The 25,054-nt window shown below is 41.9% G+C and overlaps 1 pseudogene; it reads left to right on the top strand.

Annotated features, from left to right (window-relative positions):
- Positions 1-4,671: 4,671 nt before the first annotated feature.
- On the top strand, positions 4,672-22,591 carry LOC137349092 (Ig heavy chain C region, secreted form-like; annotated as a pseudogene).
- The last annotated feature ends 2,463 nt before the right edge of the window (positions 22,592-25,054 follow it).

The following is a 25,054-nucleotide window of genomic DNA, read 5'->3' as shown; positions in this document are numbered from 1 at the left end:
CCTCAACTTAAAGCTATGTCCCCTCGTGTTTGTCATCACCATCTGAGGAAAAAGACTCTCACTATCCACCCTATCTAACCCTCTGATTATCTTATATGTCTCTATTAAGTCACCTCTCCTCCTCCTTCTCTCCAACGAAAACAACCTCAAGTCCCTCAGCCTTTCCTCGTAAGACCTTCCCTCCATACCAGGCAACATCCTAGTAAATCTCCTCTGCACCCTTTCCAAAGCTTCCACATCCTTCCTATAATGCGGTGACCAGAACTGCACGCAATACTCCAGGTGCGGCCGCACCAGAGTTTTGTTCAGCTGCAGCATGACCTCGTGGCTCCGAAACTCGATCCCCCTACTAATAAAAGCTAACACACCATATGCCTTCTTAACTTGAAACTGGAACCTGCTAAACCAGAGAGGAGAGTGCTACCAACTGACCCAAGGTTGATGATGTCGGGCATTCAGAAGTTCAACATCTAATTTTAATATACACTGTAATACCAGACTGAGTCTGGACTTTTCAGGTATTCTCCCCTATCGTACAGTACGGCAGGTAATTAGTACAGACACTGACTGTGGGTGTGACCTCGAATCTGACACCAGACTAGCTCTGCCAGAACTGTAAAATAATCCAAAGGCTATGTGCACCAAGTCGGTCATTTTCTGCAAAAGAAACTTCAGTGGACTGTGAATTGTTAAAGAACTAGTGATCGTTAATCGATTCAGAAACATCAATCGATTGGGAGCGGTGAAAGGTTTTGGAATCATTGATACATCGAGAGACATCAATCGGTTACAAGTTTCCAATTGCTTGAGGAAGTTGATGGTTGTGGATTATCAATAGATTGAAACTATTAACGGATTGAGAAACATCGAATGTTTGGGAAACACGATGAAGGACTGAAACAATGAGAAATATCATTTGCTTTGAATATGATCCCTGATTAACCCCTCCCCTTGTATAAGAGGGAAATACTTATTAATCTGGAAATGTCTGGCCGTCTATCTGTTTCTGTTAATTGTCGCAGCGACAGTTTGTTACTCCTATTGGTGGGGTGCTGAGCGGGAATGGGAACTGTGCAAAAACCAGATTAATTATCCTAGATTATGGGAGTCTCTTGCACAAAGAGAAGGGGCCAATTGGGAATCGATCGACTCGGAACCGTTCATCTAAAATACATAACCAATTATTCCTCAATATTAATAATACATTTTTCAGCACTTTGGAATATTCGGAAAGGGTTTCAAGGTATAAATTCGGAGCAGAAAATTATGTGGAAAACTAGTTTTTTTTAATTTTAGAGATACAGCACTGAAACAGGCCCTTCGGCCCACCAAGTCTGTGCCGACCATTAACCACCCATATTATACTAATCCTACACTAATCCCATATTCCTACCACATCCCCACCTGTCCCTATATTCACCTACCACCTACCTATACTAGTGGCAATTTATAATGGCCAATTCACCTATCAACCTGCAAGTCTTTTGGCTGTGGGAGGAAACCGGAGCAGCCGGAGGTGTGAATATTCCCATACTGGCATCCTATTGGAGGCTTCATAACCATACAGTAGTTTTCCCCAACACTGAACACGTCTAACACAGAAGTGCAACCGCATGAAAAGCAGCATTCTGCATTAACCTCATGCCATAGAGCACAGGCCTGAGAATCATGTTCAAAATTGTGATTGAAATCACCATATTCGGCAGCTTCACTGACTGAGCTCTGTCCAGCTGATGCACCATGTCCACTCTAACCATATGTCCCATCCTACTTTTATTTGTTATGTTGTTATATTTGTGATTGACAAAGGAATCAAGGGTGATGGGGGACAGGCAGTAAAGCGGAGATAAGGCCACAATCAGATCAGCCATGGTTTTGTTGAATGGTGGAGCAGGCTCGAGGGGCCGAGTGGCCTAATCTTGCCCCTATTTCTTATGCACTCATCACAGTGACCCTGTACCATCAACCTGAGCACATCTCATTGAAGTACTGACCTCACACGTCCAGTTCATGAACAATTCAGTCAGTGCATGAATGGACTGAATGGAGAGGCTCTGGGGAATGTGGTTAAAGGCTTTCAGGACATTGGAGTTTGCGACCACAATGTGTAATACCCACAGGATATATTTCACTGAGGCAACGACTTACGATGACTATATGGTGGTAAAGAAAGTTAGAGTCCAAGCTCCTTTCATGTGCGACTGTACTAGTCTCACAGAGGAATAAGTATTTATGTAAGGAACTGGAAAAAATGTATCCAACGGTTTGCTATATTTCTGCTGTTATTGAACTAATTCGGGTGGGGAAATGATGTGTGTCTTGTTGTACATGAAAGGACCACGTCTACAAATATTGCAATTGTCCCTTCTCAACACAGTCGTATTTTTGAGACGAGATTCCCCATAAGCAGAGATGATTCATCGGTACCCCAGGGATATCTCCAGGCTTCTCTTTGTGAATTCAGCTCGTTAGTTCTGGATACCCTAGGGATTGAAATGATAAAGAAAATCAGGAAGGACTGAAGGCGTCAGACTGATACCAATGGAATAAAGGGGCTGCTTCATGTTAGGAATAGTCAGTCACACGTTGCGAATGTAGAAAGTCATCTTTCAGGCCCATCTATCTCCATCCATCCATCCATCCATCAGTCAACCTGTTCATTGGTCCTTTGAACAAAACGTTCAGACATCCAACTGTCCACTCATTCCAGCATCGCTACATCTGTCCCTCCATCCACACAAATAAGCATATTTATCTATCCTCTCTCTGAGGTCCTCTCTGTCTATCTGTCTGTCTGTCTATCTATCTATCCATCTATCTTATCAAGTAACATATCTATCTATCTATCTATCTATCTATCTATCTATCTATCTATTACAATATTATGATGTACTGGACAGATCCTCCTATTGCTATTAACAGACTGTCGAGATGCCGGATATATTTCCTTTCCTGAGAGATGGGAACAGTTCACATAGTTCCACAACTGAAAAAATAAAATTGACTCCAGTGTTGTTGCTGGGTAGATCTGTTTATGAATAGGTCTCATTGACAATGTTAAGGATTTGAAGCTGGCTTGCAGCCAAGCGGTCAGTAATGAGGAATCAGATCTTTGATTTACTGCTCAGGACCCCCAGATGCTTCCTGTAAATAACATTGGGTGTTCGAGCCTCCCTGACGGCAGTCGGCTGGGTTGCTGCCAAATATTGTGTGGGGCAGATTAGCATGAATATAAATGGACAAAGTTGGGATTTAACCATTTGAACATTAAATTAGTCAGCAGCGCTCTTACAAAAAAAAAGCATTTCACTGTATCATATGGAAAGAATGACTTAAATTCAGTGCTCATATCATGATAAAATGGAAGCGCAAAATAATAAATTGGCCCACGTGACAATTAAATATAATTCTGGGTAATGAAGACTATTTATTTCGCACTGCATGAAGTTCTACAGAGACGTTTTAATGACCCCTACACACCGTATTGAGATAAGTGGGAACCGCAAAATAAATAAATAAATATGTGGAGTTGCCTTGAACCCGCTGCATTTCCTTGATTTTTCTTACACAGCTGTGAATCACATTAAAACTCAAGACTCCTTTATTATTGATAGCAGCTCCATACTGTATAGTTTAATTTAGGATGATTTGGATCGCTTAACAAGCCCTCTAGTAGCCAGGCCACCAATGGGCAGAGAAATCCCTAGTTTACGATCGTTTCTACAGTAGATAACGCGTTTATTCATGTGATATTCTGGAGCATAGCGTGAAATCCTGATATACTGTGTTCCTGATACCAGTGTATGTTACACAGCCTGTCGCTATTAAAGTTAGCTGCAATGATTTGGGTGCAGGGGGATAGTTTTGCTGATCGCCGTATCGGTTCTGATTCACTCGCTCCTGTTTTTCAAAAGCTTATCGGAATTTATCGTGTGACTCCTTAATGATCAGACAAGCTGACTTCTTTTACAGTTAGTTTCCACAGGGCTGGCTTAGGGTCATAGAATTAGGGGCAATTCAAGAAATACAGTGAGCGACAGAGAAAAACTGGTATAATGTGAGGCATTCATATTCAATCTGGTTCTAAATAGTGTAACTACAGCAATTCACACTGCAACTAGAATCACGTTACTAATATCCCGTATTTAGTTGCATAAATTGATTAAAAAATCATGTTATCGGGGATCCTTTATTGGTATAGATTGAAGGGATAGAGAGCGAGAGATAGAGCAACCAACCGTCACTTTAGACCCTGCTAACATAATTTAGTGTTAGGCATTGACATCGTCAGTGTCGTGCTGAGGACATGAAGGGATATAATTCACAATCCACGATGCAATTATTTATGACTGAACACATTCTCAACTGCAATATTTCCACTTAGTATCAAGTAACATATTGCATTGAAACCATACCGTCAAAATAACTATTCCTGGATACAGATTAAAAGTTTACATTTAATAACAACCCAGTGTGATGATATGAGTCTATTCTGTTGATGATGTGGAAGGTGGGACGTGGATCCAGTCACCGCCTCTATCGGGGAATCAATAGGCGGCGCCTACAACCTCGCCCCCTTCTGCCGGGTATTTAAATACCGGTCACCAGGACCGCAATACAACAGTCCGGGAGCGGGTCTGCTCAGTGAGTTCTTGCCAGAACCATTTTCCCCGAATTGCCGGAAGGATGAGGTCAGCGATTTCTCTCTGTCTGTTACTGGTTTTCTTATCCAGTGAGTAGTTTTATTGTTCGAGTCTCTCACTGTTACTGTCTCAGTGTTAGTCTCTCTCTGGAATGTTACAGAGTCAGGAATCATTTCACCAGGATTAATCCTCGGGGTTTTTGATATTTTTTACAGGTGTCCAGTCGGATATCGTGTTGACTCAGCCGGAGGCAGAGACCGGGAAACCCGGAGCCTCCCTGAGACTGACCTGTAAAACCAGCGGGTTCAGTCTTGGCAGTGACTGGATGAACTGGGTCTGACAGGTTCCCGGGCAGGGGCTGGAGTGGCTGCTTGAGTACCTCAGTTCATCAAGTAATAACTACGCCCCAGGGATTAAGGATCGATTTACTGCGTCCAAAGACACTTCAAACAACATCTTCGCTTTGGACATGAAGGACCTGAAGACTGAAGACACCGCCATGTATTACTGTGCAAGATACCACAGCGAGAGGAACCAGGGCTGGACCCGTACAAGAACAGATGGAGAGGGAATTCTACAAATCCCATCAGTAATTGTATTAAATGTAATATTAACGGCAGTGTTCAGAACCAGACCATATACCGTTTCTTACAAAACTAACACAGTGAAAGTTCAGTGGTTGACACTGCCTGATATACTGATGAGTAATTTTGGCTATGCTGATTTGTTAACAGTGTCAGCAATTGCAGACCTGGATAAGATACTAGTTTCAACGTGACTGATAACTGTAGGGAGTTACTTGGAGTTGTGTTTACTTCTTACTGGGTGGTGTGAACTTTTACATATATTTTGAACAAGATCTGAAATGAATTTCTATTTGAAGTGAATGTTGAGAGGCAGTACTGAACAGAGTGAGTGTAGTATTTATGCTGGTTCGTGTCACTGTGGACACAGCAGTGGGTCACGGTACTGTACAGAGCGAGTTCCTCATACAAGAACCTGGGAGTTTGCTCAAACCTGTGATCACTATCACTGCAGAGAGGTCGAAAAAAATGAGGAGAAGATAGAAACAATGGGGAAACGTGATATGGATTTGTAAAAATGGACAAAAGTTTCCTGCTTTATTAACGTTAACTGTCACGTGAAAGCAGGACAGATGTTTCAGAAGTGTTCCAATCCCCTTTATAAATATAATGACCCGTACTAACGGAATTATCTCACTGCTGCACTCTTAGGGCAGTCGGAATCAGGTTTTTGAGAATGCTGTGGAATTTAATCTCTGTATTTTACAGTTAACAGTGCGCCGCAGTATTTGACACGGTTTGTCTCACTGTGCTGGGGTGGCACAGCAGTTACTGTCAATACAAAGAACAAAGAACAAAGAACAAAGAAAATTACAGCACAGGAACAGGCCCTTCGGCCCTCCAAGCCTGCGCCGATCCAGATCCTCTACCGAAACATGTCGCCTATTTTCTAAGGGTCTGTATCTCTTTGCTTCCTGCCCATTCATGTATCTGTCTAGATACATCTTAAAAGACGCTATCGTGTTCGTATCTACCACCTCCGCTGGCAACGCGTTCCAAGCACCCACCACCCTCTGCGTAAAGAACTTTCCACGCATATCCCCCTAAACTTTTCCCCTCTCACTTTGAACTCGTGACCCCTAGTATTTGAATCCCCCACTCTGGGAAAAAGCTTCTTGCTATCCACCCTGTCTATACCTCTCATGATTTTGTACACCTCAATCAGGTCCCCCCTCAACCTCCGCCTTTCTAATGAAAATAATCCTAATCTACTCAACCTCTCGTCATAGCTAGCGCCCTCCATACCAGGCAACATCCTGGCGAACCTCCTCTGCACCCTCTCCAAAGCATCCACATCCTTTTGGTAATGTGGCGACTAGAACTGCACGCAGTATTCCAAATGTGGCCGAACCAAGGTCCTATACAACTGTAACATGACCTGCCAACTCTTGTACTCAATACCCCGTCCGATGAAGGAAAGCATGCCGTATGCCTTCTTGACCACTCTATTTACCTGCGTTGCCACCTTCAGGGAACAATGGACCTGAACACCCAAATCTCTCTGTACATCAATTTTCCCCAGGACTTTTCCATTTACTGTATAGTTCACTCTTGAATTGGATCTTCCAAAATGCATCACCTCGCATTTGCCCTGATTGAACTCCATCTGCCATTTCTCTGCCCAACTCTCCAATCTATCTATATTCTGCTGTATTCTCTGACAGTCCCCTTCACTATCTGCTACTCCACCAATCTTAGTGTCGTCTGCAAACTTGCTAATCAGACCACCTATACTTTCCTCCAAATCATTTATGTATATCACAAACAACAGTGGTCCCAGCACGGATTCCTGTGGAACACCACTGGTCACACGTCTCCATTTTGAGAAACTCCCTTCCACTGCTACTCTCTGTCTCCTGTTGCCCAGCCAGTTCTTTATCCATCTAGCTAGTACACCCTGGATCCCATGCGACTTCACTTTCTCCATCAGCCTACCATGGGGAACCTTATCAAACGCCTTACTGAAGTCCATGTATATGACATCTACAGCACTTCCCTCATCAATCAACTTTGTCACTTCCTCAAAGAATTCTATTAAGTTGGTAAGACATGACCTTCCCTGCACAAAACCATGTTGCCTATCACTGATAAGCCCATTTTCTTCCAAATGGGAATAGATCCTATCCCTCAGTATCTTCTCCAGCAGCTTCCCTACCACTGACGTCAGGCTCACCGGTCTATAATTACCTGGATTATCCCTGCTACCCTTCCTAAACAAGGGGACAACATTAGCAATTCTCCAGTCCTCCGGGACCTCACCCGTGTTTAAGGATGCTGCAAGGATATCTGTTAAGGCCCCAGCTATTTCCTCTCTCGCTTCCCTCAGTAACCTGGGATAGATCCCATCCGGACCTGGGGACTTGTCCACCTTAATGCCTTTTAGAATACCCAACACTTCCTCCCTCCTTATGCCGACTTGACCTAGAGTAATCAAACATCTGTCCCTAACCTCAACATCCGTCATGTCCCTCTCCTCGGTGAATATCGATGCAAAGTACTCGTTTAGAATCTCACCCATTTTCTCTGACTCCACGCATAACTTTCCTCCTTTATCCTTGAGTGGGCCAATCCTTTCTCTAGTTACCCTCTTGCTCCTTACATATGAATAAAAGGCTTTGGGATTTTCCTTAACCCTGTTTGCTAAAGATATTTCATGACCCCTTTTAGCCCTCTTAATTCCTCATTTCAGATTGGTCCTACATTCCCGATATTCTTCCAAAGCTTCGTCTTTCTTCAGCCGCCTAGACCTTATGTATGCTTCCTTTTTCCTCTTAGCTAGTCTCACAATTTCACCTGTCATCCATGGTTCCCTAATCTTGCCATTTCTATTCCTCATTTTCACTGTAACATGTCTCTCCTGCACGCTAATCAACCTCTCTTTAAAAGCCTCCCACATATCAAATGTGGATTTACCTTCAAACAGCTGCTCCCAATCTACATTCCCCAGCTCCTGCCGAATTTTGGTATAGTTGGCCTTCCCCCAATTTAGCACTCTTCCTTTAGGACCGCTCTCATCTTTGTCCATGAGTATTCTAAAACTTACGGAATTGTGATCACTATTCCCAAAGTAGTCCCCTACTGAAACTTCAACCACCTGGCCGGGCTCATTCCCCAACACCAGGTCCAGTATGGCCCCTTCCCGAGTTGGACTATTTACATACTGCTCTAGAAAACCCTCCTGGATGCTCCTTACAAATTCTGCTCCATCTAGACCTCTAACACTAAGTGAATCCCAGTCAATGTTGGGAAAATTAAAATCTCCTATCACCACCACCCTGTTGTTCCTACATCTTTCCATAATCTGTTTACATATTTGTACCTCTATCTCGCGCTCGCTGTTGGGAGGCTGTAGTACAGCCCCAACATTGTTACCGCACCCTTCAGTTCTGCCCATATTGCCTCACAGCTCGAGTCCTCCATAGTGCCTTCCTTCAGCACAGCTGTGATATCCTCTTTGACCAGTAATGCAACTCCTCCACCCCTTTTACCTCCCTCTCTATCCCGCCTGAAGCATCGATATCCTGGGATATTTAGTTGCCAATCATGCCCTTCCCTTAACCAAGTCTCAGTAATAGCATTAACATCATTCTCCCAGGTACTAATCCAAGCCCTAAGTTCGTCTGCCTTACCTACTACACTTCTTGCATTAAAACAAATGCACCTCAGACCACCAGTCCCTTTGCTTTCATCATCTGCTCCCTGCCTACTCTTTCCCTTAGTCACGCTGACTTCATTATCTAGTTCCTTACAGGCTTTAGTTACTACCTCCACTGACCTCCTCATTTGGTTCCCAACCCCCTGCCACATTAGTTTAAACCCTCCCCAACAGCGTTAGCAAAAGCACCTTCAAGGACATTGGTTCCAGTCCGGCCCATGTGTAGACCGTCCAATTTGTAATAGTCCCACCTCCCCCAGAACTGGTCCCAATGTCCCAAAAATCTGAACCCCTCCCTCCTGCACCATCTCTCAAGCCATGCATCCATCCTGACTATTCTTTCATTTCTACTCTGACTATCACGTGGCACTGGTAGCAATCCTGAGATTACTACCTCTGAGGTCCTACTTTTTAACCTAGGCTCCTAACTCCCCAAATTCTGCTTGTAGGACCTCATCCCGTTTTTTACCTATATCATTGGTGCCTATGTGCACAACAACAACTGGCTGTTCACCCTCCCCCTTCAGAATGTTCTGCAGCCGATCTGAGACATCCCTGACCCGTGCACCTGGGAGGCAACATACCATTCGGGAGTCTCGTTTTCGACCACAGAACCGCCTATCTACTCCCCTTACAATCGAATCCCCTATGACTGGAGCCCTTCCACTCTTTTTGCCGCCCTTCTGAACAGCAGAGCCAGCCACGGTGCCATGAACCTGGCTCTTGCTGCCTTCCCCTGGTGAACCATCTCCCTCAACAGTATCCAACAATACAAAAAGTCACTCAGCGCTAATTGATGAGTCTGCGTCAGTGCTCGCTTTACAATCCAACTGTATATACAGTGAAACACTATTTGTGTCCAGCACTGTCCTCCTAGCACGGTTAATTATGGATAAACTGATTAATTATTCATTCATCAGTTGGTGATTTCAATAATTGCTGACATGTTACTGTGTGAAATATAAAACATCAGGGAAATTTATAAAGAGTGAAAAGAATCATGAACACAGTTATAATTTTCCGAAAAACCATCATCATTTTATTTTGCCTCTGGGCTGTGGATATTTAAAATAATGAAGGATTTCTCTCTGTTCTGTGCAGAGCCGGTTATTGTGTGACCCAGCCCAGGGAATATAACACCGTGACTATCTTGGCAACTGGGGGCAAGGGACCATGGTGACGGTGACTGCAGGTAAGAAACAGGCACTTATTCAGTAACTGATTTATTTGTGTTTTTATTTTATAATTCTGTTTATTTTAATGATACATTTGTTCACTGAAATGTGGATTCGGTGGATTCTGTATTGAGATTTGTTGCAATGTTTCACGTGATTTTGCTGTAAAGGCATTAAAGAATTTAATGACATCTCCACAGACGGTAATGTTGAGCGTTTCGGCCCCTGACTGATGTGATTTCGTGTTTATTTGCTGTTGAGACTGTGTGTCTGGGATACTTTAAATATCTAACTGTTGTTAAACTGTTTCACGTTTCTATAATGTTTAACCTTGATGACATCCAGTTGCTGCAGGTTTTCTGATCTAATGCAAACAATAAGTGTTTAAATGTGTTTGAAATAAGATTGTATGCAGAAAGCTTCAGCGGTCAAAAATAGCCTTATGATATTTTGATCTATTTTTATTTGTGGTAACTAAATTGCCATCTATCAATCTACTGCTCACGAATGCTCATACGTAATACAATAAATTTTGATGTAATTAAGAACGACACAAATAACAAATTTGCAGCTTTGGTCAGATTTACATTAACATAACCTCACTTATTATAATGCAGTGATATCAGCCAATATATATGAAATATGCTCCAGTATCAATATTAATTTGTTAAGCATACTCTCTGTACTAACAATTCTGCTACCACGATCTTATATTTCTGGTTATTTTAACGATTAGTTCGTTCAGAGATAGGCGGGCTCGATGGATTCTGTGTTGAGTTTTTTTTTGCAATGTTACATTTGATTCTGCTGAAAGTGTTTGTAGAATTAAGCTGTTTCTCCATTAAATGTACTGAGGCAGGATTCAGTTCCTCAGTGATGTGATTTGGTGTTTATCTGCTGTGGAGAGTGTGTGTCTATGTTACTTTGAATAAGTAAAATTTGTGAAACTGGCGTTTCTGCTTTGTTTAATCTCGGTGACATCGAGTGGCTCCAGGTTTTCTGATCGAATGGAAACATTCTACGTGTTCAAAACTGTTTGAAAGACGATTGTAGATGGAAAACTGGCAGCTTTCAGAAATGAGAAAAAAAACAATTTAAAGATATTTTAAGGCATTTTTAAAATTGAAAATTGAATTGCAGATTAATTTATTAAGCTGTGGTTTGTGCCACTCATTCAGTACGTGAAATATTACTGCAATTACGAACTGCATAATTAGCGAGTTTGCAGATTGGAGAGTAAAGTTAATATAATTCAAAGAATTCTAGTGCGGCAATATCTCCAGATTTGAAACAAATATGCTTTAATATTAATATCAATTCATTATTCATTAATCGCCTTTTACAATTCTGGTGTGCCATGTGCACAATTATTGTGACCAGAAAATTTCATTGGCTGGAGACAAATTTTAATTATGCTTGAAGTTATTTCAATAAGAGGGCATTTATTCCAGTGCTCAGTTCAGTTTGATCAGTGCTTTTGAATTAATAGCTATATTCCTGATTAAAACAAGTGAATGAAAGCTTGTATTTACTTATAACTTAAATAGGAGTTGTAAATTTCAGTTTTTCAGTGTAATATATCTGTCTGGTTATTACATTCTTTGCGTGCAGCCCAAACCATGTTCTTCTTTCAATGTCATTTGTTGATGGATTGCGAGATAATTATCATTAACCTAATATTAACCATTTTCCTGATACAAGAAGTCGCTGGTAGTCAAAGAATTGTTCATATGGTTTTATTTAAATTGAAGAAACTTGCAGACTGTGTAAGGCGAGAGACAGTGCAATAACACCTTGAAATTCAAGCAGATTCAATTAATTACAAAAGGTTAATGTGAGTTTTGAATTCAATAACAGCATTCTGTCTCTCATAACTGTGCGACACACAGGATAGAATTATAGACAAAGAACAGATTATACCTGAAAGGTATACTCAATGCTTATTAAATATTAAATTGATCAACAATATATTGGCTACAGTTGCTCATTAAGTTTCACATGTCGCAGATAGTAATTATTCTCGTCCAAATTTACAGTGATCATTTTGGAGCTTCTTTCAATAGAAAACACAATATATTTAACAATTAATTTACAGGGATTGTGTGATTTACGGGAGTGAAATATAAAAACATTGTGTGATTAAATAGCGGCAGCACAGTTACTGATCGCAAACGGCCCTGATGTTTTTGATTTTTTTCTTAAATAGTTAAGATTTATGACAATATTTAAACACCGAGAGTCCTGATATCACAAACAGACGATATTATAGCCCATGGCCAGTTAGTGAGATGTGATCCCGGCCAGGCTTGGAACTACTTAAAATATTCCACTCTTAAATCCATCGTGTGAAATACTCTTTGAGAATAGCGAGCATTGAGCGACAAGGAGGCCGAAGAAGAAGAACTTAAATCGAATCACAGTTCAATAATTTAAAATGAACAATAAATTCTCGTCCCGCCCTGATTTAAGTAAAAGTAATATATTTGTCTGAATGTTTTCATCTGTTAATATGACGTTTATTAGTTAACATTGATTAATTGTCAGAATAATTTAATTAAAACCCCATTGTTTCACAAGGTGCCAGGCAGAAACTGGTCTTGAATTAATATTAATGTAGGTTTAAAAATACAGTATAAAATCAGCTAACATGAAAATTAACCAAGAACATAATGGTGCTAATTCATTAAACATAAATGACCTCCCACAATTGAGTAGTATACTTGCCAGGATTCCAATGAGTGCAAAATCTCACGGGTCAAAGAGAATTTTGAATTGTGTCTAACAATAATTTAGAGAACAATATATTTCTTACTCAACTGTTCTCAGCTCGATAAAGTGTCACCGTAGATTTTAATGAATTAACTTTGTGTATTGCTTCAATTTTTTTTTTGGTAAAATGTAATTTTGAAATTGTATCTAACCAGTTGGTAATCGGTTTGCAGGATAAATGTCTCCTGATTTGCTAATTTCTTACTCTGTCACTGAGTTCCGGTCACGGACATCACATTCCCCTGAATGTGAATTGTTTTGATGTATTTATTTTAAGGGAAACGATATCTTACATGTTTTTAAGATTGCAAACATACTGAGAGAAACGGTTGGAAGTCGAATGGAGTTTTAGAAATGAATATCAGTCTAATTTTGAAGAGCTTACAGACTTAGATTGGTCGCAATTTGACAATTAATAAATTAGAATCAAACATCTTCATTGCAGTTGACAGATTGAACAGATTTATCTGTTGGGAGCCCCATTGTTACCCCCTTTGTGCCTGTTCTGTTTCTGCTCGCTGTGTCGGGACCAGGAAACCTCCCGACTAGTTGTAAATCTTCTGGTTTGTTCTCCTGTATTTCAAGGAGTGCAGTTTGATCCATTTATTTAAGAAGCTTGCATCTGTGAGAAAAGTGAAATTTTCACTTTAAGTTTAATGAGGCGCCTCAGCGATGAGATCAATATTCCAGTCTGTGGCAATCAGAAATAACAGTTCAGAGACAGGACAGACAGAATGTAGAAGGAGCTTTGGTCAGTTTGTAATCAGTAATGTAACTCCCTTGGGAGTGTTACATTGAGCAATGTAGAGAAAACTTCACTGTTTATTTAATCCATGCTTTTACTGTCCTGGGACAGTGTATATCAAACCAGTGCTGTACCTGACCCAGAGTGACATTGAAATCTAGAGGTGGCTTTCCATGGAATATAACACTTGCAATATCTGACCTTACAGTACATGATAGCGCCGTACAGGGGCATCTTTACTTTACAGCTTAACTGTCCTGTACCTGACCCGAGAATGTTTTCCCCGCAGTGTTCAAGGAACCTTAATCTGCATCTAACTAATAAGCTGTGAGTTCTCGACCCAGAGGTATGAAAATAAATTGTTTCATTGCCCAGATGAAACAACACACATTGATTGAGTTTAACATGCACTCAAGCCCAAGCTTTAATGAATTAATAATATTTAAACATGTTAAGCATCAGATAATCATTGAATGAGATTGTCCTGATCTTGAATGCACTTTCAAAGCAAACAGTTTCAGGAAGTGACTATAACGCTCCAGAGAGCAGCGTCTGTTCTGATCTGATGGAAGGGTGGAAGTTCTATTGGCGCTTTAAATTGAGAAAGTCGATACTCCACTCCCAATAACCATCATGATAATTGCATGTGTGAAATCATTATGTCGTTCAAGTATTTTCAAAAGGTAACAGGCAGTGATAAACTCTGGTGAGATGCAGTCATTGGACTGGGTCACAGCTGAGAACACAAAGCCACTGAAGTAAGCTTCTGTGAAACTTTTGAAGAGAGACAGTTAGCCTACAATCAATATCAATCACAATAAGCTTTAAGTCTCTGACAGTATCTGATTGACTCATTTGTATTAAATCCTTCAGATCCTCTAATTTAAAAAATCCTCTTTCATTATAACAAACAATAAAAATATATGTCAGAGATGTTCAAATTTATCAAGCCTTTCCTCCCATTACATTTGTAAGAACTAATTCTACTGAGTCGGGTAGAATCAAAGAATCTTCTAGCACGGAATGTGGCCATTCGGCCCGACATGCCTGTGTTATCTCTCAAAGAGCTCTTCAATTTAATCCTACAAGCCAGCTTTTTCGACATAACCATGCAAATTAGTCCCCTACGAGGACATGTCCGGTTGCCTTGTGCATTCCAGATGCGCTTGCAGAGAGCCTGCACGGACACGATGGGTCGAATAGCCGCTTTTTGTGCTGTAGCAATTCTATAGTTCAATGAAAAGCACCCTCTGTCTGGAAAGAACCCTCCTTCTGCAGCCACCACCCGGCCCCACTCCATTTTTTTTTTTGACAATTATTTATTTTGTTACTGACACACTTGCCAGGGAAAATAGTGTCTCCTTATCTGCTATATCAAAATATCCCATAATTCTAAATATACCTATTCGGTAACCACCTGAGGAGAACAATTCGGCTTGTATAATTTCTCTACACAACTGAACTCCCTCATTCCTGAGATCATCCTGGTCAACTCCCTCTGCACTCTCCCCAAGGCCTTGACATCCTCCCGAAAGTGTAATGGCCAGATTTGTGCAAAAATACTTCAGCCTAATCAGCGAGTTGTAAAGCTTTAATATGACTTCCTTGTTTTTTGTATTCAGTTCTCCATTTCACAAGACCAAGTATTACATTTGCTTTCTTAACCACCTTCGAAACATTGTGAATATGCACCTCAGGGCCCTGTACTTTCTACCCCCTATAAAATAGTACCATTTAGATTACATTAACTTTAGATTGCACTTCACACTTATCTGCATTAAATTACATCTGCTCTGTCCCTGAACATTTCACCAGTCTGTTTATGTCCTCCTGAACCCTGTCACTATTCTGCTCACTATTTGTTTTGTATCATCCTCGAACTACTAAATTCTACTCCCCACACCCAAGTCCACCTCATTATGTTTGACAAAAAAAGCAGTGACCCTACGACCGACCAAGGGGGATCACAATGCTTAATTCATCCCAGTCAGAAAATCATTGGTTCACCGTCTCTCTCAGCTTCCTGTACCTTAGCAGGTTACCATCATCCCTTTAATCCATGTGCTTCTATTTTCCGAATGTTCTCTTATGTGGTATGTTATCTAATGCCATTTGAAAGCCCAGATGTCCGACTTTTGCACCAACATCGACCATCTCTTTTCCATCATATTGGTGACAGAGCTTTCAATATCTGACCAATAAACCGCAGGTGTTCGAGTTGTCCACACAAACCAGAAGTGAGAGATGACCATGTCAGCAATAACACTTCAGGAACTTTTGTCCTTCCTTGCATGGAGCCTACTGATATTCACTCAATGTATAATGTGTAAGTGATGTCAATATCAGAGAATTATAAAATAAACCTGTCTTGATGGTCGCATTATGGTCGGTGCAAGCAGCAAGAAGAGGTGTCTGTAACGACACAGTCAGCAACACCAGTTCTCACTGGTGAGAGGTGGGAAGATACTTTGGAAAATTAAATGGAGCATTTCAAGAACATCGTTCCAGATGACCGATTTTAGGAATCGGGTTTAGTTGAGTTGCAGGGCGAAGCAAACTCTGGAGAGATCCATTCAGGAGACTAAGATAGAACACAAATCACAATCCTCAAGTACTGAGAAGGAAAGTGATAGCCTAGAATCAATGCAGTGTCATCTAAAACTTTAATTCCAGAAACTAGGTAGTGTAAAAATTCCACTTTGAAATCTGGGTACTAATATTTTAAAGGAGACTTCAATTATTTATTGTAAAAAAAACTTTATTGTTATGGGGACATAGAAGATTAAAATGAAGCCTGGTAGAGGTGTTTTGAATAATGAATGATTTCTGAATTTCTGTATAAAACCAATTTGCCCAGATCAGTGAGATGGTCTGTAGAGGGCACTGATTTAAAATCAGCGTCAAAAGAATGAAGGAAGAGGGTATGGATCTACTTTTCTACACATGGGGTTGTTAGGATCTGGGATTCTCCTAACAGAAAGAGGGCTGTAAGCAGAATCCAAAATAGCTGGATAAAATGGAACTTTTGAAAAGAAGATTAGAAATTGGAAGGTCAGCGGGATTGCTGGAGTGAACTTTCACAGGCCTGATGGACCGAATGGTCTCCTTCTCTGCTATCATTTCTATTATTTTATAATCCTGGATCATGAACATGCTGGGGTTTGTTGTTGTTTTTGTGGGAAAATAATGGAATTACTTTGCCTAGTAGTCAAGTTTCGAATTTTAAGCTCATTTAAAAGCACTCATTGCGATGGCACTTTTTAAGAGTAGTCGCTATTTGGGAGGTGGGGCAGGGTGGGTGGGGAGAGAGGGGTGGAGGGGTGGAGGGGTGGAGGGCTGAGGGAACTCAGCAGTCTATTTGCAGAGAGCAAATTTCCAAAAACTGGAATTAATAAATGCCAAGTGTTTTATTTTTGACAAAGTGCTGTTGGTTTAGAAATAAATACTTGCCGGAATAGTGGGATCCCAGTGTAATCCAATGGAAGATAGTTTATTGAGATGACATGAAAAGACTCTTACTTTTGTAATGTGACAGGTTCTGAAAGAGAGGTGTGTTCCTGACCAGGGGACCGACAGGTAATGATCAGCAAATGATAGGAGTGGTAGAAGCTCAAATGCGGATGAAGGTGAAATCAGGAGTCAAATTCCGAGTTGTCTGGTTACTTAATAAACATGAATCACAGAGTCTAACCTGTTCAATCTGCCATTCTTTTCCAGTGACACCATCTCCGCCAACCCTTTACGGTCTTTGCTCCTGTGAACAACCCAACACAGACGGCTCCGTGGCCTACGGCTGTTTGGCGATGGACTACATCCCCCAAATCACCAGCGTTTCCTGGAAGAAAGATAAACAGCCGATCACCACTGGATTGAAGAGTTACCCGTCAGTGCTGAACAAGAAGGGAACCTACATCCGGAGCAGCCAGTTAACCATCACCGAGTCAGAGGTGGGAAACAGCAAAATCTACTGCGACGTTCGACGCGGAGAGTCAGTCTGGATCAAGGAAATTCCAGGTTAGTGATGTGGAAACTATGAAAAACAGAAAAACTATAATTGTCTTGTGTCAAGCTTTGGCTATAACACATTTAGAGTACTGTGCACAGTTCTGATCCCTGGAAAGCCCAGTTAGAGTCTGCTTACAGCAAAGAACCTGTTAAAATATAAGAGCAGTTTGCATTAATTAATAATTTCTTCGAAAAATGTCTAACATGATTTTTCTTGAAGATTGTAAAGGTGACAAGGTCCATCCAACTGTTATCCTCACCCAGAGTTCCAGTGAAGAAATCACAAGCAGCAGATTTGCAACTGTCTTGTGTTCAATCATCGATTTCCATCCAGAGTCAATAACCGTGAGTTGGTTGAAGGATGGACAACACATGGAATCGGGCTTCGTCACATCTCCCACCTGTGGAGTGAACGGGACCTTCTCGGCGACCAGTCGGCTGACAGTCCCCGCTAGGGAATGGTTCACCAACACGGTCTATACCTGCCAGGTCTCCCATCAAGGAGTCACCCAAAGCCGAAACATCACCGGATCTCAGGGTAAGAGACACAAACGGAGGAAGCTCTGGCCCATTCTATGCTCCGATGATAACCAACGACAGGAATTTGTTGGAACTAGTACAAAGCACTGAATAATTTCTAATTTCCCATCATGTAGTTTTTATGCTTCTTTCCGCTGTGAGTGCTGAATTAGGATTGCCCACGGTTCAACATGTCATCACATCACCAAAGAATGATTCTCGCTGCTTTGATGTCATATAGTGAGTGAGGTGGCCTTGATCTCAGGTTTATCCTGAGTTGTCTGATCCTATTTGGAGCGGCAATAGGTGTCTGGAACCCTTTACTGGTCACAACCTCGGAATCAAGTGTCAGAAAGAGCATCTTCCCTACTTAGAAAACTGTGTCCAATGCTGGAGTCCGGAGCTCAGGAAGTCTTGGGACTAGTGCAACACAAATTCACTAGAATGGTAGCGGGGCTGAATGGGTTAAATTATGAGGACAGGTTTCACAGACCAAACTGGTATCCCTTTCAGTGTCGAAGATTAAAGGGTGATATAATTGAGGTGCTTAAGATGTTTACTCGAATTCATGGAGTCAGTGGAGAAAAATATTTCCTCTGGTTGGGGACTCCAGAACAAAGGGGCATAACCTTCAGATCAGACCAAGGTCATTCAGGGATGATATCAGGAAGGGGCTATTATGTGAGGCTGTTATGTGTGGGAAGGGAGGAGATAGCAGGGTCTCTGACACAAATTTTCAAATCCTCTCTGGCCACAGGAGAGGTGCCAGAGAACTGAGGACAGCGAATATGGTGCCATTATTCAAGAAGGGTAGCAGGGATAAACCAGGTAATTACAGGCCGGTCAGTCTAACATCAGTGGTTGGGAAACTATTGGAAAACATTCTGAGAGACAAGATTAATCTCCACTTGGAGAGGCAGGGATTAATCAGAGATAGCCAGCATGGCTTTGTCATGGAGAGATCGTGTCTAACTAACTTGATTGAATTTTTCGAGGTGGTGACTGGATGTGTAGATGAGGGTAAAACAGTTGATGTAGTCTATATGGACTTCAGTAAGGCTTTTGATAAGGTTCCGCATGGGAGATTGGTTAAGAAGGTAAGAGCCCATGGGATCCAGGGCAATTGGGCAAATTGGATCCAAAATTGGCTTAGTGGCAGGAGGCATCGGGAGATGGTCGAGGGTTGTTTTTGTGAGTGGAAGCCTGTGACCAGTGGTGTACCGCAGGGATCGGTGCTGGTACCCTTGCTGTTTGTAGTGTACGTTAATGATTTAGACGCGAATATAGGAGGTATGATAAGTAAGTTTGCAGATGACACGAAAATTGGTGGTGTCGTAAATAGTGATGAGGAAAGCCTTAGATTACAGGACGATATAGATGGGCTGGTAAGTCGGGCAGAGCAGTGGCAAATGGAATTTAATCCTGAGAAGTGTGAGGTGATGCATTTTGGGAGGGCTAACAAGGCAAGGGGATATACAATGGATGGTAGGACCCTAGGAGGTACAGAAGGTCAGAGGGACCTTGGTGTACTTGTCCATCGATCACTGAAGGTAGCAGCACAGGTAGATAAGGTGGTTAGGAAAGCATATGGGATACTTGCCTTTCTCAGCCAAGGGTTGGCGTGGGCGGCAGAGTGGCGCAGTGGCTCGCACCACAGCCTCACAGCTTCAGTTCTGGGTTTGCAAGTTCTCCCTGTGACAGTTTGGGTTTTCTCCCACATGCCAAAGACTTGCAGGTTGATAGATAAATCGGCCATTGTAACAATTGTCCCTAGTGTAGGTAGGTGGTAGGAGAATTGAGGGACGGTGGAGGCGTAAAATGGAAAAGTATGACTAATGTAGGATCAGCATGAATGGGTGATTGATGGTTGGCACGGACTCAGTGGGCCAGCGGGCCTGTTTTAGTGCTGCATTTCTCTATGACTCGAATATAAGAGCAGGGAGGTTATGATGCAGCTGTATAAAACGCTAGTTAGGCCACAGCTGGAATACTTTGTATAGTTCTGGGCACCACAATATAGGAACAATGTGATTGCACTGGAGAGGGTGCAGAGGAGATTCACCAGGGTGTTGCCTGAGCTGGAGCATTTCAGCTATGAAGAGAGACTGAAAAGTCTAGGGTTGTTTTCTTTTAGAGCAGAGAAGGCTGAGGGGGGACATGATTGAGGTATACAAAATTATGAGTGGCATTGATAGGTCAGATAGGAAGAAACGTTTTCCCTTCATGGAAGGGTCAATAACCAGGGGGGCATAGATTTAAGGTAAGGGGCAGGAGGTTTAGAGGGGATTTAAGGGGAAAAATTCACCCAGAGGGTGGTTGGAATCTGAAACGTACTGCCTGAAGAGGTGGTAGAGGCAGGAACCCTCACAACATTTAAGAAGTATTTAGATAAGCACTTGAAACGCCATAGCATACAAGGCTACAGGCCAAGTGCAGGAATATGGGATTAGAATCGTTAGGTGCTTGATGGCCGGCACGGACACGATGGGCCGACGGGCCTGTTTCTGTGCTCTATTACTCCATTCACGCAGGGGGTAGCATAAATCTGGAATTCCCTCCCCCAACTCGCTGTTGAGCCTTGGCACCAACTGAATATTTTACTGTTGAGACTGATAGATTTATTAAGGGTTACATATGGGTGGACGGAATTCAATGGCGGAACTGGCTCGAGGGGCTGAATGGCCTCCTCGTTTCCCTATGTTCCTTTTACCGCCTCTGGTCAGATCTCCTTCTGACTTCAGACTGACACGTGTGGATTATGTTAGCAATGTACCGGTATTGCAACCTACTCTCCACCGCAAAAAGATCCTTTGCAACAGCATTTTCCCGACCTGTTACCTCTCCTCTGACAAACTCATTCTCATTTTCCTGTCTCCAAATATCGTAACAAGGTAGCAGCAAATTAACTTGGTTTCCTGTTGCGCCTAAAATTCGGAATTTCATTTTGAGCCAGAGTGAATTACATGTATAGCTCGTGACCCTGGGGGCAGAGGCTTTAAATTGAGTGGAGATGTGATCCAGCGGAAGGATCGATAGACAGGCGGAAATGAGGGAGGGATTGGACGGAAATGAGTCAGGGATCGCCCAGAAGCTCATTTCAAATCCTTGCCCTTCCAATAAACGATGGTGCTTAAGCAACTGTGAAAAGTTGACATCTTGAAGGTGATTTATTCTTCTCGTGAGAGTGAAGGTTGAATATTGATGTCCTGATTTCGAAAATGGAGGTTTTATTGACTTTCATTTCTATTTCACAGATCTTTCCCTGTGCAATAATCCAGTAATTAAACTACTGCCACCATCAATAGAACAGGCCTTACTGGAGGCGACGGTGACTTTAACCTGCGTCGTGTCTAATGCTCCTTATGGAGTCAACGTGCCCTGGACCCAAGAAATGAAGCCTTTGAAATCAGAGACTGCCGTCCAACCCGGAGAGGATCCCGACAGCGTGATCAGCACCGTAAACATCTCGACACAATCCTGGCTGAGAGGGAATGAGTTCTACTGCGTGGTGAGCCATCAGGATCTGCCGACTCCACTCAGAGATTCCATCCACAAGGAAGAAGGTGAGCGGAGAGATAGAAGCACAAGTGAGAGGTTATGATTATCTCTTGTGTTTGTGAAAGGGACAATTCGTCCTATTAAGCGCTCAAATGGATTACTCCGATAAGTTAATTGTAATTCCACTAACGAAACCATCTGGAACCAGAGGTGATGCATTAAGGGGAAGCTAGATAAGTAGATGAGGGGGGGAAGGAATAGAAGGAGATGAAATAAGGTGGGAGGAGGTTCGTGTGCAGCAGAAACACCAGCACAGACTAGTTGAGCCGAAAGGCCTGTTCCTGTGCTGTAAATTCTATGTAATTTTCCAGTCTAATCCTTTAAGTTCTCAGAGAGAAGGATTGTATCCGCCTCTGCTCCGGGCTGGAAAACAGGACAGGGCCCAGAGGGGAAAAGGAAAACCTTTAAAATTCGGTGCAAAGCACATTCCTTTCACATCTCGCCACCGGTTTCATTGTCTCTGGAATTCTCCTGTTTATTGACACTTATTTTATTTTTTCTGCAGTTCCAAATCCGCGGGAACCGTCCGTATCTGTCCTCCTGCCCCCGGCAGAAGAAGTCTCCGCTCAGAGGTTCCTCTCCCTCACCTGCTTAGTGAGAGGTTTCTCCCCCCGAGAGATCTTCGTCAAGTGGACCGTCAATGACAAGTCGGTGAATCCCGGCAACTACAAGAACACCGAGGTGATGGCGGAGAACGACAACAGCTCCTACTTCATCTACAGCCAGTTATCCATTGCAGCGGAGGAGTGGGCCAACGGCGCTTCTTACTCCTGTGTGGTGGGACATGAAGCGATCCTCTTGAAAATCATCAACAGAACAGTGAATAAATCCAGCGGTAAACCGAGTTTTGTGAACATTTCCCTTGCACTGTTGGACACTGTCAATTCATGTCAATGAGAATCTCTCGATTGCATTTCAGATCTTAAATAAAAACCAATAAAGATATTTTCTGTCAATCGCGATTTAAATACACAGCCGCTCAATTAATTTTGCTTCCCACATTTGCTACAGGTAGGTCTATTCATCTAAAGTAAGATATTTGCAGGTCTCGGGTCCAGGGCCTTGTAGAACCAGTGCTCCCAGCTCAGATACACCACAGGTTATCGATAGGAAGCGGATTCATTACAGAATTCTGTAGAGTACCTTCAGCAAATTTCCTCCTGTTGGGGGGAAATCTAAAATTTTCCCTTTTCGAACAAACAAACGCAGGACATTTAGATCTCGGTGCTCCTTCTTCTCCTGTTGTTCATCCTTTCCGAATAGGAGTCAGTTTTAAGTTGTAGCATTGCATCCACTGGGAGCTGAAATGAGGGCCACACACGAATATGAACTCTACCCAAAATCCTCCCATCAGAAAGAGGCAAAGGACAATTTATTAACCCACCGCACCACCACTTCCTAAACAGTGACAGGAAAAGGACAATTGTTAATCCATTGTAACTCCACTTCTCCAATAGAGAGAGGGAAAAGGCAATGGTGAACCGACTGCAGCCCATTGCATTGTTCAACAGAGAAAGGAGCAAGGGCATTTGTTAACCCATTATACTCCCACTGCCCCGGCAGAGAGATCGGAAGGCAACTGCTCTCTAATATATCTACTCAGTTGCCATAACTACAAAGTCGGCTTCTAGCTCTCCGTGCAAAGGTTTTAACTTTTCCACTTGGGAATAATATTGTAAAATATATAAGTATGCAATACACAATCGTTAAACTTTTCCCTGTTAATTTTATTCGAACAGATTGAATTCTAATAGTCCAAATCTAACTGGTGATAGAACCCTCCTCTGTTTTTTCACACTTGTATTCCTGACGTTTCTGAGGCCCAGCAGGTGCATTGCTGAATGCAGTCAGCTGATGGAATATTTAAACTCACACAGAACACATTTATGCACAGAACAGTTCACAATATTCTCTACAATGCACACCGTCAAGGCCAGACCTGGTTATTGGTTCACTGTGGAACTTTTGAAAAATAATAAAAATGCACAGGCACACTGACACGACCACACACATAAACACACTCACATGCACTAACGCAGTCATGCACCTGCACACAGGAACAGACCCAAATGCTGATATAAATGCTCCCACAGTCACACACACAAACATAAAGACTCACGTTAGTGCCGTCTCACGTACACAGAAATATAGACATAAACGCACACACTAGGATACACATTAACACACATACATGGACGCACATACTCATACATTAACAGACTCACACACGTGCACACAAACACATAGATAAATAGACACATTCACTCACAAATAGACACAAACATTACTATACTGACACACACACATGGATACACAATCACGCACATAAACACATACATTAGCATATATGTACACATAACCACACATTAGCACACGTATTAATGCATAAATGTAGATATCAACATATAAACACACATTATCACACTTTTGGGGGAACATGGAGACATACACAAGCACATATCACACCCCTTATAAACATTGACACATGAATACACTTTAACTTACAGGGAGACATAAACACATCCAACAAAACAGAAAGACAAATTAACAAACTCATGGGGACACAAACAGACGCAAAAACAAATATTAACACTCTCAAATACGCACATGGTCAGATAGACACAACACACATACACACACACACACAGGCAGTCACCTGAATATACACATCAATGCACATTGGTATATTAACACATATTAACATACATGGAGACATACAGACAGTCATCAATATGTCAAAAAACACACTAATACACTCACACTTAGGTACACAAACAAACAAATAGAAACACTCATTAACACTCACACACACGCACACATGGATACACAAACAGAGAGTAATGCAAAGCAAAAGATACTCATACACACAGACACAAACACTAAAACACACAAACAAAAACGCCAGACTATATTCGAAAACAGAATTCAAATGCACTATTTGAACAGACACCGTCTCCATCACTTTCCCCAATACATGTTGGACCTGCAGTCACAATGAAGCAATGTTCTCGCTTAGAAACTGAGATAAGTTAATGATTTACCAACGACTTTCATCACAAATAAACAAACAAGATTGGAAATCACCTCCAATCGCTTACCCAACAACATTGACAATCTCCAAATAAGTAGCTGTCTGAACCTATCTTCAAAATAATTATTATTGATCAGTAAACCTCCCTCAATATCTCACCATAATAATCCCTAATGGTGATTAAACCAAAATAAAATAGCGCCTGACACTAAAGGAAAAAAAACTTGTCACATTTTCCAACACGACCTGGACGAGGATCATAAAGGAAGAATGGCTGTGGAGTTCGTAACAGAGATAGATTGCCGAAAGTGATTAACTTAACAATAGATACACATTGAAAACGAAATTCGGGAACAAAATAATAGCTTAA

Source organism: Heterodontus francisci, chromosome 34 (genome assembly GCF_036365525.1).
Source record: "Heterodontus francisci isolate sHetFra1 chromosome 34, sHetFra1.hap1, whole genome shotgun sequence".
Classification (NCBI taxonomy): Eukaryota; Metazoa; Chordata; class Chondrichthyes; order Heterodontiformes; family Heterodontidae; genus Heterodontus; species Heterodontus francisci.
Note: the sequence above shows the minus strand (reverse complement) of the source record. Positions and strands in the feature narration are given on the sequence as shown.